General features: G+C 42.3%; 1 long non-coding RNA gene across 2 annotated transcripts in view; it reads right to left on the reverse strand.

Annotated features, from left to right (window-relative positions):
* LOC148685048 (uncharacterized) overlaps positions 1 to 18,835 on the reverse strand; it is a 59,510-nt gene that overhangs the window by 37,458 nt on the left and 3,217 nt on the right. The window contains exons 1-2 of one of the 2 annotated variants that reach the window (XR_015951048.1): positions 15,269 to 15,412; positions 11,789 to 11,879 (exon numbers count right to left, since the gene is read on the reverse strand). The exons of the other annotated variant lie outside the window; for it this stretch is intronic. This is a non-coding gene — a long non-coding RNA (uncharacterized LOC148685048). Of the gene's footprint in view, positions 1 to 11,788; positions 11,880 to 15,268; positions 15,413 to 18,835 lie in introns of those variants that run through there. 2 annotated transcript variants of the gene reach the window in all.

Here is an 18,835-nt window from a genome sequence, read left to right on the forward strand (position 1 = left end):
TGCACTTGTGACGAGATCCATGACCTGGAGCATGGAAGATACTTAGGCAGGGAGAATCAGCTGCATAAATATAAGATGGAGGACACTTGGCTTGCCAGTAGTACATGTGAAAAGGATATGGGGTCTCAGTAGACCACAAGCTTAACATGAGTCAACAGTGTGATGCAACAGCAAAAACAGGTAATGCTATTCTAGGCTGCATCAATAGAAGAAAAGTGTCTAGATCAGACCACACCTGGAATACTGTGTCCAGTTCTGGGCACCGCAATTTAAGGAGGATATTGACTGACTGGAACATGTGCAGAGGATGGCAACCAAGATGATCAAGGTTCTGGAAATCAAGCCTTATGAGGAACGGCTGAGGGAATTGGAAATGTTTAGGCTGGTAAAGAGGAGAATGAGACAATATACGATAGGCATCTTCAAATATCTAAAGGGCTGCCACATGGAAAATGAAGCAAACTTGGATGGATTCAAGTTACAAGAAAGGGGATTCTGACTAGACATCAGGAAGAACTTTCTGACAGTAAGAGCTGCTAGAAAGTGGAACGGATACCCTCAGGAGGTTGTGGATTCTCCTTCCTTGGAAGTTTTTAAACAGAGGTTGGAGGGTCGCATAGTGTTGCGATCGCATAGTGTTTTGCGGTCGCATAGTGTTTTGCGACCGCAATCCGTTCTGTGGAGGCGGTCACTCGCTGAAGTGGTCGCTTGCCGAAGGCACACTTCTGTGCGTGCGCGAAGCGCCGATAGAGCGCTTCTGAGCACACACGCGCTGCGCAGATCACTTCTGCATGTGCACAAGCTGTGCAGATCGTGTCTGCGCATCCGACGCCACGGAACCCGGAGGTAAACACTTCCGGGTCCGCGAGAGTCGCTCGCCGAAGCGGTCGCTCGCCGAGGTAGGCGTAAACCGAGGTTTGACTGTATTCTAGGATTTGTATAATTTTCTCATTCTAATTCACTGGGTTGAACATTGCAACACTATGCAATAAACTGATGATCTTTTAAATCAGTTCACTCTTTTGCATTTTATCTTTTTAATTGAGCAAATTGACTGCACAATCAAGATTACAGCATCCCTTATTTGCAACCCTGCCCACCATTTCAACATGTGGTTATGTGTAACTGATAGCAGAACAGGATCCTCTTAGTGTAGATTAGTTTACCTTTACTTAAATAACCCTGGCAGCTCCTTGTTTAGAACATCATCAAAACACATGGCTTAATTCAAGAGATCACAGATTCATCACAATGATGCTGTCAGCGCTGCAACCCCTGGGGATAGCTCTCATTGAAAAGCCTCCTTGAATTTGTGATTAATCAACTGGTTAATCACATGGACTAATCAATGAAGACTTTCAGCTTTCCCTAACATGTCAATACTATCAGCAGCTGAATGGAGACCCAGATCGTTAATACTTGACTTTGCATAGTTTGATGATGTTGTGATTTATAATACTGTTTGAGTGTGCATCTGAATAAAATACCTGATATTTGTTGAATTTCATATTTCTGGCTAATAAAAGCAATATGCTTGCCACTCTTTGGGGGTCTGTATGTGAGCTGCATTTGTATGAAAAGCAGGAAGCAGGCAGTGACCATTTTAAGATTGATTAATCACAGACATGTCTCTTTCTTTCTTCTCATCTTTATTTCTTATTTATGGATGATATAGCAGGATGAATTTTAATCAGCTCTTACCCTCTTGCTGTGTTCATCACGTTTCTCTCTCTGGAAACTGCAGATGTTAACCATTTAGGGACACCTGGTGGAAACAAATCAGCTAAAGTAATATCAGGATCAGAAGCTGACTGACTTTGGGCTCGGACTGATTTATTTAATGCCTATAGGGGGTGTGGGGGTAAGGAACTGAACAAAGGTCACACACCCCGAAGGGCTGTGGGGAGTGATGATGTATGTTTGATTAATGATATTGCAAGAGTGCAATGGATTTCCTAACTACGTTTATTGGCCGTTTCTCCCAAAAATCTATATCTTTGAAAGAACAGAAGACACCATAAAGTGCACGTCAAGATGCCATTAGTGGAAATGAAATGGAAGGAACCAAAGGGAGCTTTAGACTGATGCAAACTATCTACCTACCGTGCAGAGATCATAATCCAGCATGACCAGCTATGCAACTAAAGGACCTGAGCTATGGGAATACTCCCTGATCCTCATTTCCACTGCAGTGACACAGGACTGGTTTGGATTGAGGTGTAAAGGCCGAAAAGGTAGGGAAGACACCCCGTGTTGGCAAGTGAAGCTGTTGCCTCATTAGCTGAGCCATCCAAATCTCCCACTTCTACTCCTGATAATAGGAGTGAGGAATACACCCATTTTGAAGATGTACATGGTATTATCAAAACCTCTCCTTCGATATAAATAGCCTCGGAGTGATTTGCACAATGAAAAAAGCAAAATACTGTAAATAAATAAATATGAAAGCCAAACCAGTGGGCAAACAACTGGAAGAAATAATTTTTTGGTTTTAAAATTAAGACCATGGAGAATGTTTAATGGTCTTCACTTCGTGACAGAACGATAGCAGAGAAGGCATCGGGCAATCCTCTCTAGGGAAAGCATTCCATAAACAACAGGTAAAAAAAGGTAAAGATAAAGTCCAGTCACTGATGACTCTGGGGTTGAGGCGCTTATCTCACTTTACAGGCCGAGGGAGCCGACGGTTTCTCCACAGACAGTTTTTCCGGGTCATGTGGCCAGCATGACTAAGCCGCTTCTGGCGCAATGGAACACCGAAACCAGAGCAGTGCACGGAAACGCCGTTTACCTTCCCGCTGGAGCAGTACCTGTTTATCTACTTGCACTTTTGGGCATGCTTTCAAACTGCTAGGTTGGCAGACCGAGCAACGGGAGCTCACCCCATCGCGGGGATTCGAACCACCGACCTTCTGATCTGCAAGCCCAAGAAGCTCAGTGGTTTAGACCACAGCGGCACCCGCATTCCATAAACAGGGCCCACCACCAAAAAGGCCCTCTCCCAGTCCTAGGGATTGTGTGTCCAACACTTTATGCAGGATGTCACCTCGTCCACTTGCCTGATCCACTCTTTTGCTCGCCCTCACCTGTTAACCCTTTCTCCAATATTTCCTTCCTGGGGAAGATAGAGAGAACTGGCAGGAAGGGTGGGCAGGTGCAAGAGTAAGACCTGGGGGTGACAAGCAGGAGTGTGGATGTTGAACATTTTAATAAATGAACTTAACTTGAATACTGCTCAATTAATGTTTGGGACCCTTATGAGGGTGCTTTCCTATATTTAAATATATGTGAACTACTTTGAATACTGCAAAGTGGCCAAGCTTTATTATTTTCAAATTCTCATTCAGTTCCTCCTCACAATTAATTTGTACTATAGGCCAATGTTGGCTACTATTTTTTCACCCATGGAATATCTTTCATATTGTGAGCACTTTGAAGGTATATAATCGAAAACGAGATGGCTGTTTAAATTGGAGTGTGTGTGTGTGTGTGTGTGTGTGTGTGTGTTTCTAAATACTCCCACAAGAACTGAAACTCTAGGAAGGCACATTGCTTCTCAAATTAAAAAATGAAGGGGGAAATGGTTTCCTGAGCACAAAATAAATGCAGTTGTGCAGCACAATGAGCTGGGAGATTGTTAACATCTCGGGTCATCTCAAAAACTGGTGCTGGAAAATGACTTGGCAGCCTTGGACTGGGTGACCTACCTGAGGACCAGCCTATGATGAGATACTTTTCCAGGCATTTAAGACTTTGCTGGCCTAGCCTAAAATAGGAGATCAAATGAAAGGCATTACTTTATAGTAGATAACGCTGCCATTTCCAGATAGCTGCGCTTCAGTTAAACCCACTGAACCAAAATCCTCTGTGCATTTCAGCCTGGAAAATTAGCCTGCTGAAAGATATGATACAGGACAAGCAAAGTGACTGGACTGCATACGTTTTATGCTCATTACCATAGATGCAGCCAGCTGATCCATTTTCTAACCATGCTTCTTTTTAATTTGAGAGGCTGATTTTGAAGCGGCAGAGATTCTCAAGCTCAAATAACAATCCCTCCCCCCCCCAAGGATACAGAAAGAAAGAAAAAATGCTGGGATTTGGGATCTCTGTCATGTGCTCCCCTATATCCATGCACCTGTTTTATTGAGAGTCCCTGTGGAATGCCCTCCCATCAGATATCAAGGAGATAGATAACTATACAACTTTTAGAAGGCATCTGAAGGCAGTCTTGTATAGGAAAGTTTTTAATCTTCAATATTTTATCATGCTTTTAGATTTGTTGGAAGCTGCCCAGTGAGAGCTCGACCATAAAGAAGGCTGATCGCCGAAGAACAATGCTATTGAATTATGGTGCTGGAGGAGACTCTTGAGAGTCCCATGGACTGCAAGAAGATCAAACCTATCCATTCTGAAGGAAATCAGCCCTGAGTGCTCACTGGAAGGACAGATCCTGAAGCTGAGGCTCCAATACTTTGGCCACCTCATGAGAAGAGAAGACTCCCTGGAAAAGACCCTGAGGCTGGGAAAGATTGAGGGCACTAGGAGAAGGGGACGACAGAGGATGAGATGGTTGGACAGTGTTCTTGAAGCTACCAACATGAGTCTGACCAAACTGCGGGAGGCAGTGGAAGACAGGAGTGCCTGGCGTGCTGTGGTCCATGGGGTCACGAAGAGTCGGACATGACTAAATGACTTAACAACAACAAGCCCAAAGAGGCTTGGGCAACCCAGTCAAATAGGTGGGGTACAAATACTGTAATAAAATCATCATCATCATCATCATTATCATCATTTTCACATATTTGGAACCAACTACAGTACCTGCTACCCAATGCAAGTGCCTTTTGATTCTGCCTCCCTTTGACAGTCCCAGCCACCACCACAGTTTATTACAGCTATGACCATTTTTAGGTATGATCTTCTGAACAGAGCATGATATGCACAAAATAAAAATGGCAGTGACAGTTAGCAAGCGGGTACAGGCACTCTGGCAATGGCAAAGCGCACAGTGACTGTAGGGATGGAAACAGCTCAGTGGTAGAGCACACTCTGCATGCAGAAAACCCCAGCTTTGATCCCTGACGTCTCCAGCTATCACATAGCAAGTGATGGGAAACGGAGCTCATAAGAGATTTTTGAGCCTGTCTTGACTTAGAGGTTTGTGAAAGAATAAGCAATGTATTAGCCTAATCTAAGCAATAGCCACTAGCCCTTTGGAACCCACTGCAACACGAACAGGATCCCTGATAAAATGACTGCCCAGACTCTGCTTAGAAACTTATAATGAAAAGAGTGTTAGTTTATTTATTGGTTTTATTTCAACAGCTTGCATACTGCTAAAAATGAGTTAAATCTATAAAATCAGTTCAAATACCTGCTGCAATAAAAGGCCCAGAAAATTCAACAGGAAGAGGGTCTGTCTGACCTCAGCTGGAAAAAAGTTCCATCAAACTGGGCCCACAACACTGAACACAAGCAATTTGTGGATATAAACTGTACATCCAAGCCATGGGGGACCACTAAAACGCAGCCCCAAGTTGGAACCAAGTTGTTAAGGGCCTTGTAAAATAATACAAGAGCCTTGAATTTGGCCCAGCAACATATGTGCAGCCAGTGGAAGCTTTTGAGCACCCGAGTAGTTATCAGCTGGCAATAGTCTGTCTCCATCAACAGCTTAGCTGCAGCATTTTTGCCCCAGTTGGAGCCTCTGGATCAAGCCTTCTGGGCATAGCTGCCAAGTTATCCCTTTTTTAAAGGGATTTTCCCTTATGCTGAATAGGCTTCCTCGTGAGAAAAGGGAAAACTTGGCAGCTATGCTTCTGGGATTAATAAATATTGGCTTGCCTGTGAAAATTTCAAGGTTTGCTGAGAATATGTATGCAAAGCACTATGAAGTGCAATATAAATGCTAAGTTTTCATTCTTCATAAAGTCCCACAGTTCTCTCGACTACTGCTCAGTGGGCTCCGTCAGCGGCCCAGAAAACATTCAGTGCTTAACTCTATCAACCACACACCAAAAAAAGAAGTAAGGAAGGAAATTAACAACTCCATTGCAATTGCGCAGGAGTTTGCTGCACACGAAGAGTCATATTACTAAAGTTGAAACATCTCATTGCAAACCACTTGATATTGAGGCTACATATAAAGGCAGTGCTTATGCAACTTAAACTCTACTGGCACAATTGTACTTCAGTAATACTTGTTTATTAGCCAAATGCATCTGATCTCAGAGGCCTGCATGACAAGTTCATTACATATCAATTTAATTAGCCAATTTACATTTAATTTACATTTCAATTAATGTCTTTAGCAACAAAACGTTGCATTAATAGGGTAATTGCCTGTTAGGCAATATGTAAAAGAATAAATAGCCACATTCTGAGGAAGCATTCCTATTTTCTACATTTTATTACCATAAATAACCTAAATAATTATTGCTCTTAAGGGGCCATGTCCCAGTTCCCTTCTGGGCCTAATTATAAAGACTTAGTACCTCATTAAGCAAAATGGTTTTGAAGTCACAGAAAAGCATTACTCTAATCGTGACTCATTAGTTTCAACAAAAGGGGGTGTAGAAACTGCAAAACAGCACATTTAGACATAGTATATTTGGTGGTAGAGAAGCAGAAACCCACTTATGAGGTGGCTTTCAGAGTTTTGCAGGTGTTTCCATTGAAACCCAGCTTTCCAAAGGCTTTGTGCAACTTTGATGAATGAAAAAAAAGAAGCCCAGAAGAAAAATTAGGTCAGACAAAGCCCTGTCATGGCAAGGTCTATCATGTTCCAATAGCTTTGTTCCCATAAAGCTGCAGTTGGTCTGTTTGAGCTTCAAATTACTGTAGACTTAAAATGCATCAAAGATCAAGTCTGCTTCCGAAACTTAAAAGTCAGACAATGCAGAGCAGCAATAATCTTATGTTAAAGTAATCTCCTGCAGACTTAAGAGGCCTGATCCATAATAGATGGGCTGAAAACCTAGTTAGCCACCAAGCTCTGTGGGCAGGATCAGTTCAAAGGAATGTTACAGCACATATTCAGAAAACATTCTAGAACCTGCTATTGCGGAGAACCCCACTGGTGCAGCCGATGCTCCATTAGCAGCAAGAGTACCCAGATCCATCTATTGTTCCAGCATGCTGGCTTCCCACAGGAAATGGACATCCTACCCCATAATCTGCTTTTGTGGTGTTTCAGGGAGTCGTGAAGCACCCTTTCAGCTTACAAAGGTTGCTGGTTATACTGAAAGAACTGCAAAAATCTTCAGTTGCATGCTGATTCTGACATGCTGAATGGTCCTTTGAATTGTCCTCTTCCTATACGGTTGATTTAGCTCAGGCATCCCCAAACTGCGGCCCTCCAGATGTTTTGGCCTACAACTCCCATGATCCCTAGCTAACAGGACCAGTGGTCGGGGAAGATGGGAATTGTAGTCCAAAATATCTGGAGGGCCGAAGTTTGGGGGTGCCTGATCTAGCCAGTTCTCCTTGTGGGATAAGGTGGAGAACATGTTGAGATCCACCAAGGAGGAACCAAGAGGCAATGCTTAGTTTGAGTCAGTGGTGTAGCATGGGCAGGGTAATGGTGTGTGTGTGTGTGTGTGCGTGTGTGCGTGTGTGTGTGCCTTGCCTTGGGGCTGATTGGAAGGGTGTGTGCCTGCCCTGTTGCATTCTTCTTACATCACCTTGCGGGCCACTCCAGGCATTGGGAAGATACATTCCACCACTGGTTGGAGGAAACATCATAGGCTACTTACTTCGCGCGTGCGCGCACACACACACACTCCAATCTCAAGACAGGAAATCCAGAACTGGAACATCTGCAAAAGTTGACTGTCCAGTTCCTTCTCTGAAGACCTTCAACAAGGGAGGACTGCCATCAATTCCTTCTACTGTTGGACCAGTTGCCTGTCTCCAGCTCATTCACCAGGATTTCTTACAGGTTATGGACAGAAGTTGTAAAAGCAGGCGGAACTGATTTCAATCAAGGTAATTTAAAGAAATATTTTAAATTGGCAGGGGTGGGGGAAAGTGAGAAACCTATTTAAATCAAGTTTCTCATGGAAACTTCTTCATATAGTACAAATTTGAGCAATGACTTGTGTTCAGTTGCAAGTAAATAGTGCAGTTTTTACAGTTGTTTCCTTTTTACAACCAGGTGTAGCATTTATTTGTTGCACTGAATGTGTTTTCCTTTTTTACCTACGGTACCTATATATTCCCATATATAGGGCCTGCCTTCTGCTATGGTATTTGTGAAGCTCAACATGAGATATAAGAAACCGGCACACAGCACATTGCCTCCTCTTCCTTCCAGTATTGCTCCTTTCTGCTTTACTCTGCTTTGGACCAACTCCACACTCACAAAAAGTGGTACCTCAGTTTATGAACACAATTGGTTCCGGACATAGCTGCCATGTTTTCCCTTTTCTCGCGAGGAAGCCTATTCAGCATAAGGGAAAATCCCTGTAAAAAAGGGATAACTTGGCAGCTATGGTTCCGGAAGTCTGTTCATAAACTGAAGCGTTCATAAACTGAAGCAAACTTTCACATTGAAAGTAATGGAAAGTGAATTAATCCGTTCTAGATGGGTCCGCGGTGTTCGTAAACCGAAAATTCGTAAACCAAGGTGTTCATAAACCGAGGTTCCACTGTAGCAAAAATGAAAAGCTCATAACTGACAGGTTGAAGAAAAGTGTGATAATTACTGGATGAACTGGAGCAGTTTATTTTCACTATAAAGTGAATATGAAGTGCCTGTGCTTGGTAGGTAGAGTGGAAAAAAATCCTATTTGAGAAATGATCAAATTGGTTCATTTACATAGAAGAGCCTCCTTTAGCTCAATGTATCTGGTAGGAGGCATTAATTCAGTTTTGAAATTAAGTGTAAGGCTTGCATACTTGTATTCAGATTAATTACTATTAAAAAAAGTTATAATTCTAGAGAAACTTGTTTACTTTTTTTAAAAAAAAGGTTTTCTTTTATTATTTTAAAGATCACAATTTTTAATTCCCTCTGTATGAGAGTATGTCCAGCAGGGCACTATTCCACCCCCAATGTGACATTTCCATGCACTCTGGCACTCATCACAGTGTCCTGTTGTGCCAAAAGCAGTTTAGTCATGCTGGCCACATAAACCTGAAAGCTGTCTGCGGACAAATGCCAGCTCCCTCGGCCTGAAGTGAGATGAGGGCCGCACCCCCTAGTCAAGTTTGACTGGACTTAACCGCCCAGGGGTGCTTTACCTTTAATGTCTATATGATGCTATTGGGAATAGTCATTAGACTTGTGTATATGATGCTATTGGGAATAGTCATTAGACTTGGGGCACAATGATGACACCCAACTTTTAAGCTGGTGCCCAGATGCAGTGCTGGGAATGGGTTGTTTGAGGATGGAGAGAAAGGTATATGCAAATGTTAGCTCGGAAAGCCTTTCTTGCTTTAGTGTGTACTGGTTCTATACTCCAAGGGTCCCTGAACTTCTAATTTGCTTTACTAATTTATATTGCATTGGGCTACAGGATCTTTTACTGTTGTTACTTAAATATCCCCAGTAAAGTTTGCTTCTATAAAGAATTGATGTGTGTCATTAAAGAGAACTCAGATTCTAAATTTAGTGCCTAGGCTGCACTGAATGAATGAATGAATGAATGAATGAATGAATGAATGCAGTGCCTAGGCTGCTGGGTCACTGAGGCTGCTGGGTCCTCACCTGTTATGCTACTTATGTGAAACAGTAAAGGTAAAGGGCCCCTGACCATCAGGTCCAGTCATGTCCGACTCTGGGGTTGCGGCGCTCATCTCACTCTATAGGCCGAGGGAGCCGGCGTTTGTCCGCAGACAGCTTCCGGGTCATGTGGCCAGCATGACTAAGCCGCTTCTGGCAAACCAGAGCAGCATATGGAAACACTGTTTACCTTCCTGCCGGAGTGGTACCTATTCATCTACTTGCACTTCGACGTGCTTTCGAACTGCTAGGTTGGCAGGAGCAGGGACCGAACAACGGAAGCTCACCCTGTCGCGGGGATTCGAACAACTGACCTTCTGATCGACAAGCCCAAAGCTCTGTGGCTGCAAAATGGCTGATGCCGCAGATGTCCATAGAGGAAAAGGAGCATGTTACAGCTTTCTTGCTGCGACACACTTTCAATGCACATAGAACTGGTCCCTCTGAGAGTGATGGGATGATGATATTCTGTCACTCCCAAGGGGAATTGCACGGGGGGGAGAGAGAGAGAGCTTTTATTTCTAGGTAGACATGCATAAAGGTAAAGGACCCCTGACAGTTAAGTCCAGTTGCGAACAACTCTGGGGTTGCGGCGCTCATCTCACTTTACCGGCTGAGGGCGCCAACGTTTGTCCACACAGTTTTTCTGGGTCATGTGGCCAGCATGACAAAGCCGCTTCTGGCAAACCAGAGCAGCGCACGGAAACACCATTTACCTTCCCGTCAGAGCGGTCCTTATTTATCTACTTGCACTTTGATGTGCTTTCGAACTGCTAGGTTGGCAGGAGCTGGGACCGAGCAACGGGAGCTCACCCCGTTGCAGGGATTCGAACCGCCGACCTTCTGATCAGCAAGCCCTAGACTCTGTGGTTTAACCCACAGCGCCACCTGAGTCCCAATGTGAGACAGTATTATGTATAATGTAGGGGAAGGGATACTGTGGTTCAGTGTTAGTGCTCTTGACCACTTGAGTTCCCTTAGTTGTTTTCTGCAGTGCTTCACAGATGGAATTTCTCCCAAATGTGTTATGTGGGAATAAAGGGCAGCTATGTTGGGAAGGGCCTGATTAATGCCTGTTTTCCTGCTATCCCAACACAAAAGAAGGCTTAGTAATACTTGTCCACTGTAAAGAGTTCCATCACTGCTTTGTGTGGCAGCCCCAATCTCTTCTCTTGCTCCTTCTCCATTATCTCTATTCTGGCCCTAATGTCTAGCTCTGCTTTCAGTTTTCATCTCTTACTGCTATTTATATTGAGCATATTATGATTTAGAATATTTGCTAAAACATTTCATTTGTTTAAGTCATTTCCTACATTTGTCTTCTACTTTTGTTCCTGACTCTTGCTTCCTAGTAGTAGTAGTAGTAGCTGGTAGTAGGTTTACTCTGGGATTTCTGAAAATTCACCATTGTCCAGAGCTAAACTGTTCAGCAATGGGCCAGTCCTATTGACTGCTTGATTGTGGAATAATTTCAGGGAAGATTTTACCAAAAATCAAAGAATATATCGCAACCAAAGTTTTTGCTTTTTCATTTCCTTACTATCCATACTCTGGATGGTGCCTTAGCGAGCCCAACAATGTCTTTCCCCCTGCTTTTCAAATACAAAATGGTGCATACATAAGAAATAAAAAGCTCTAATTTATTCTACAAAAGTGTTCATCAAGTAATAGATGGGACTCGAGGAAAAGATTAAGAGCTTACATTTTTCATTTGACTTATTTCACATAAAATTTTATAGAGGATAAAATGATGGGAGGCAAAGAAGCAATGATATTTCTGTTTTATCTCCGTCTGAGGCCCATAAATCTTCCTGAAGTATCATTAATTATAGCAGCGTCTTTCATGACGCTATTGTTAAAGGTCTAGCTGCCTTCGCATTATAAGCCCCCTATTTTCATGGGTTTATAATGTGAGTAGAAGAATTGTTTTAGGCTAAACTTTGCTTAGGCAGCATAGCTGCTGGGGAAAATTATTAATTTTATATAGATAGACTGAGCTTTTGAACAAAAGCAATCACCTACTGGGCATTCTAATTTAATACAATAGCACATACGTACTTTTTCCGTGCAGGGAACTAAGCAGAGTTTTGATGTGCTTAGCAGCATCACTTCATGTCTCTCTGGGATAAATTTGCTTGAAGCACCTGATCTACATCCACATTGGAAGATTTGAATCAGTAACAGAAACAATGACATCTTCGGCTGGAAACACTGATCTAGATCTCTGCTATCATAAACCTAGGTTGACTATATAAAGACAGTGCAGCTTGTTCAGGCTCATCTACCACTTTCAAGATTGGTCCACGTCCTTCTGGGTAACTTCCAATGATGTACCGCCACTTGCGTAACAATACAGTAGTACCTTGGTTCTCAAACGCCTTGGTAAACAACTTGGAACCCAAACAGCAAACCTGGAAGTAAGTGTTCCGGTTTGCGAACTTTTTTTGGAAGCCGAACGTGCTCCGTTTTGAGTGCCACACTTCCGTTTTGAGTGTTACACTGAGGTCTGTCTATTTTTGCTATTTATTTTGGTTTTGTGGCTTTTTTTGGATTTATTTTTGTGACTGTGTGGAACCCAGTTCAGCTACTGAGTGATTGTGTGACTGCAGTTCATTGTTTATTGCTTTCATTTTATGGATCAATAGTCTCGTTCGATAGTAAAATTAATGTTGAATTGCTGTTTTAGGGGTTATTTTTAAAAGTCTGGAATGGATTAATCCATTTTGCTTTACTTTCTATGGGAAAGCGTGCCTTGGTTTTGGAATGGACTTTCGGAACAGATGAAGTTTAAGAACCAAGGTACCACTGTACTTCCATTACAAGTCCCACTGCACAAAAAGATGCCCTCTTACATTACCTTGGATCTCACACATTAAGTCAACATGTGCTTTTTTTACTTCTCTCATATTTTGCCTCACAATGTCCTCAACTTCTGGTTCACTCATGGCCTGATTTTCCTTCTTTTAATTGCTGCTTGTCCACTTAATGGCATTACACAGCACTAAGTAATATGGTCAAGCTACATATTACCATGAGGGAAAGGAAAGGGCAGTGGAAAGCATCTCAGCAGTACAGAGGTTCAACATAGATGTGGAAAGAAAATATTTCTGTTCTACTAATTTTGCAAGCTGGTTCTTGAGTGGTTAAGATTTTAAGAATAAGATGTTTGGGGGATTTTCAAGCCCCTGCAGAAGTGTTTTACTCTCACTGAGGCACAAAGAGTTTTGCATCAGTGAGCACTGGAGCCTGCTCTCTCTTTTATTTCAAACTGCACATTATGCAAGAGATAAACAACTAAGCATTTTTATTCCTACTTTAAAGGAGCTGTAAATAAGTCTGAATTTTATTAGAACAGTGCTTAGCCCTTCCCCTTTTGCCTTTTACTATTCTAAATCTCCTTTCCTAAGGCCTCTTGTGAAGTAGGGAAAGAACAAGCATACTTCAGAATACCACTTTCATCACCTACAGTTTTCCCTCCATGGGGAAGGGCTGTAGCTCATTGGCAGAGCATCCATTTTCCATGCAGAAGGACTCTGGTCCAGTTCCCAGCATCTCCATATGGGCTGGGAATATTACTTGTCTGAAATCATGGCAATCCACTGCCGGTCAGTGTAGACAATAGTATAAGGCAGCTTTTATACGTTTCGAATCTACAGGCTCTAGCCCACCGTTGACGATTCTGGAAATGACTCATGGGGGTGGAATTATAAAGGGTGGGAAAGAAATACCATATATAAATAAATAAAATTTCCACAGCTGTTGGGCAGTATACTTGTCCTTCCTTATTGCAGTGCCAATTCTGTTCCCTTAACTACTTTACTACACAAGGGAATTTGCAGGGAAACCAAAATGCTTGTTTACAAAGCTATTGTGTACTGTAAAACTTTACTGTGAAACATAGAGCACTTATAAACACCATCTCCAACTCCTTGAAAGATTCTATCAACGGTGTCTCTGAAAAATTTTACATATCACTTGGGAAGACAGACAAATTAATGTCAGTGTACTGGAAGAAGCAAAGATCACCACTGTCGAAGCAATGATTCTTCAACATCAACTTCATTGGACTGGTCATGTTGTTTGGATGCCTGATTATTGTCTTCCAAAGCAACTACCGTACTCTATTCCCAGCTTAAGCATGGAAAGTGTGATGCCAAAGGATAACAAAAGAGGTTTAAAGACACTCTCAAGGGGAAAAAAAGGTAGTATAAACACCAACAACTGGGAAACACTGGCCTGCGAGTGCTCCAATTGGAGAACAGCCTTCACCAAAGGCATCATGGACTTTGAAGAAGCATGAACTCAGGAAGAGCTAAGAGGAAGGCACATTTGGCAAATCCTCACTGTGATCAACTCCCACCCAGAAACCTATCACCCCACTGTGGAAGGATGTGTGGATACAGCACTGGCCTCCAAAGTCACTTACGTACACACTGTGAAGACGACATTCATGGAAGACAATGTTACTTGGCTACAAGTAATTGCCAAAGAAGAAATGAGGACCACCAGAGGACCAGGCACCATCAGATAATATCAAGGGCTCATTTGCCTAAACATCTTCCAATGGCATGAAGATGCCATTGTCCAACAACCCCCTTTTCCTATTTAAACAAGCCAGGGATAGGAAACTGTGATCCTCCAGATGTTGTACGCCTGTGACTCCCATCATCCTGACTATTGACCATGTTGTCTGGGGCTGGTGGGAATTAGGACCTGCCAATAGGTTCCAATCCCTGACATAGGTTGGGCCAAGTTCCCATTGTTAACATAGGTCAAATGTATTGTTTTCTTTGCAAGGGAATGCATATGCGCAAGGGAATGCATGGGCACAAAAGGAAAAAAGTGGGTGGGGAAGCAGACATTTAAAATAGAAACACTCAGGAATAAGTGAAGTTCAACTTTCCTGGACATTTGTAGCAGACCTTGTAATCATTTTTCTTCAACATTTTGCCTCTCTGCTCCCCCCCCTCAACTTCAACATGAAGCTGCTGAATTTGAATTAATAAGCATATTTGATATTATAGTATCTGGTCTCTAGCTCACTGCAGAAAGTAATTTCCCCTCTTTAGGCGTTTGTATACTATACAGTACATTATTGATCTAGCTCTTTCTAGCTGGAAATGGGGCTCTCTCACACACTGATTGAATCTTACTCATCTACATAGTACCTACTACTGTCTTTTGCATTGCTTCACTGTTGTTTTTTAACCCACTTCTCCCCCACCTTCCTAATATGGAAATTGGTAAGCGGATATATTAGTTATATTTAAAACTCTAGAGACCCACATGTGTGGCTGAACACAAAGGAAAATGGCTAGTCCCTGTTTTTAAAATACATACAGGGATTTGCAATTTCTCTGGTGGGAAAAAGCCCACAGCAGAATTTAATTCCCATCATTAAGCAGTTTAGTGAAGTGTAGGAATACAGGTTATTAAACCTTACTTATTCCGTTCAGCTGTGTGAAGCAGCTAACCCCCTTTTTATGTCCTTTTCAGTAAACAAACGACATACCAACAAAGTAAGTTTAAAATACTTACAGTTTCCAGGTCTCAGGTATGCATTTTCCTTCTGCAGCAGCAATAAAATAATGCAGGTGAAATACTTGGGAAGAACTACAACAATGTGTCTGAGGTTGGGAACTAAGATGAGACACACCCACCTGCATGGTACTCAGTGAAGAGGGAGGAGAAGGAAGGAAGGAACAGGAAACAGACTTTACTTCCTCCCTTTCAGGAGAAGAGGGGGCATGATCTAACTGAGCCTACTCTATCAATTAGAACTCTCTGGTCTGTAATCCCTTCATATGTACTGTACTAGCTAGCAAATATGCATTGTTAGGTTTGGCTCCTTAAATCTCCCACACTTTCTTCTCTTTATACTCAGTGTATGTATACCTTGCCCCAGGCACACCAGTCCAAACCCTCAGTCTGCCATACTGGAAGGGGCTGGATGCAGCAGAGGCACCCCCCTGCTTAGCCTGATCTGCATCTATCATTTGCTGCTATCAAGGGAGCTCTGTCCCATGAGAACTCAGCCTCTCTGTGATTTTATTATTGTAATATTTTCAATCCAGTACCTTCACTCATCCCCCGCCCCAAAGCAGGTCTTAAAATGCATTTGAAACTATGTACTGTATACTAAAGTCCACATCTCACTGGACCAGTCTACCAATAGATGAAGAGACACTAACATAATAACAAGACTACAAAAAAGAGATCTGTGGTGTCATAAAGGCAAGCAGATATATTATGGTGGACTAGAGCTCACTTCAGAATAAACCTGTTAGTTTCCAAGGTGCCACATGACTCCCATTGTGTGTAACTTTAAATGGAGCTTCCCCACCCCCCTGCATTGTAGCAAGAAAACTGCTTTGCACTAATGGAGCATGCACATTTGAAAGCTGATTGGCAGTGGGAGAGTGCCTTCAAAGAGGCATGCTCCGTTCGTGTGGTTTGCTTTGAAAATGTTTGCTGAAATTGATATATATTTTCCTTTGCAGAGTTTCTGATGTAGTAAGCACTTTCAATTGCTTCAAAACAGAGCTCTCTCAATTGCACTGGGGAGTTCCCAAGCCGGAACTCACTAGTGCAGCTGATCCATGTGGGTCTCTCTGTCGGAGATGATTGGCACTGACATGGAGCCCCGCTTGCAAAGGGACCATGGGCAGCTCACTGTAGGCTCCTGATTGTTCCACTGTACCTGCCCCACACGTGGTGGAGTGAGGCTGCTAAGAATGTTTTGGTAAAAATAGTTTGCAGGCTAAATTAGGGCCTCTGCTGCGCCAAATTAAGCTTGCCAGTAAGAGTTTTGTGACCCCCCAGTTTAACAGGGGGACCACATCCTAATGGTGTGTCCCTGAGTTCACCTCTTTACTTTTTTGCATGCAAGTGAAAAGCTGCTGTGTCTATGGGGAAAAGGAAAAGTAGCAAAATAGGTTCAATATTCTTGACACATGTGATTGAGTTCTCTCTAACAAGGGTCCTGCAATAGGCTGCAATATGTCTTTGTGGCGAGTCTGTACAGATGACAATTATATATAATAAAATCCAGAGACACATCACCCATCGTAACGTTGAGCATTTGGCAAGTATAAAGTCAATCCAGGAATGCTTTTGCCTATGCAGAGCAGAACACCTATTGCAAAAAACCTGGTTATCTGATAATAAGTTCATATACTCTACTTTTAGAGAGAAATACTGTAATATCATGAGGTGACATTTTCCTGATATTGTTCCATAAACTCACAAATACATTCCAAGTGGCAAAACCAAGATGCAACCACAGACAGCTCCATTTCAGTGATGGAACTTTCATTGGTGGTGTCTTGATTTTGCCTTGCCTGGCTCACTTACGAGGAACCACTGGAAAATTACAGGGAAATGTCATATTGTGATGAATCTTCTGTTAGTTTCAATTTACTGTCTGTCCTCCAAGAACCTTCATCTGAATATAAATAGGACTCAAATTCCCAGATATGTGGTGATCAAAATATTGAATGCTTTTGTCTCTTTCCCTCCCCTTCTCCATTATACTATATTATGCAAATGCAGTAAATAGATGACAGATAGTGCAAATGAGTGATAATGGCTGAGTAACTGTGTTTTTCATTAATTCACACAGTATGTGTGATTACCCAGCCAACACCCATTTGTGTCTCATGTTTATGGCTTTGATGCTTTACAACAGAAAAGGGGAACCTGTGGACCTCTGGGTTTTCCTGAACTATAACACCCATCAGCTGCAATCACCATGGCCAAAGGTAAGGGATTCTTGGAATTGGAGTCCAATAACATCTGGAGGGCCACATCTGGATTGCTTTATAATAGTAATCACCCTGTCTGAAGACACTCTGAAGCATTTATGAAGTGAAAATATGTGCATGGACTGCTGCTCACAACAGTTTTAAGATATAAGTAGTCCAATATGGGGGCTGATGCCCCTTCAGCCCGGGTGATGAATGTATAATATAATATGCTAATGTGGAACACAAAGTGAGCATGGTCTCTATCTGAGCAAAGAATGTCAGTGTATTCTAAAGCATGAGTTCTTTCCTTTTGTGCTGAAGCAAAAAGATTGTGTAAAAATACAATTTGTGAATTCTTCTAAAACCCTTAGGTAATCTCCGTCCTCTAATCTCATCTATAATCTATCATTCTACCTTCCCTGTTTCATTACACTTTGATAATGTGATTCATTTTGCTCCCACTAGAGCTAGTTATAATCTCTTTTCTTATAACATTCTGCCTGCCTTTGTTGGATTGTTTCATTTTAATGTTTTTGGCTTCTTCCCTTGACTAAACAAATTTGTACAAATTGCAGTTTGGTTACTGTGAAATGTACTATTAATCCGGTAATTAATTAATCAGGGATGAACAGATGAAATGCCATCCAAGATAAGACAAATGGTCCATCAAGTCTCATAGATTTTTGCTTTCGGTTGAGGGCTTTAGCACTTACAAAGAAATGTACTAAACTACAAGTAAACAGGCAAACATGGAGTTTAAACCGACAGGAATAATTTTTCACTTTTCCAGCAGCATCTAAGGAAAATTTATATGCACATTTTTGCTTACATCAGGCTTCCACAAGTTGATGCCCTCCAGTTGTTGGACTCCTATCTAGCAGCAGCCGCAGCCTGGCCAATGATGGCCAGAGATGGTGGCAGTTGTCCAAAACCTCTGGAGAGTATCAGGTTGAGGAAGGTTGGATTATATAAATAATTCAAAATGTAAGATGTAGTGGATGATCAGCACTCAGCTAAATCTCATTGAATGCAGTATTCACTCTTAGTAAAGACAGCAGTATGTAGCGGCACAATAAGTATTCTCCACTACTGCATTTCTTATTATTTAGACCAGCCTTCCTAAACCTCCAGATACAACTCTCATAAGCCAGCAATGCCAAGAGTCAAGAATGTTTATTTATTATATTTATATCCCACCTTCTTCTCCAAGCTCATGGTAGTGGTTCTCCCCTTCCTCATGTAATTATCACAACAATCCTGTGAGGTAGGTTAGGTTGAAAGACAGTCACTGGTCCAAAGTCACTAGTCCAAGTGACCTTCATGACCAAGTGGGGATTTGAATGCTGGTCCCCCAGGTCCC

This window comes from Zootoca vivipara, chromosome 7 (assembly GCF_965207765.1).
Source record: "Zootoca vivipara chromosome 7, rZooViv2.hap1.1, whole genome shotgun sequence".
In the NCBI taxonomy this organism is placed as follows: Eukaryota; Metazoa; Chordata; class Lepidosauria; order Squamata; family Lacertidae; genus Zootoca; species Zootoca vivipara.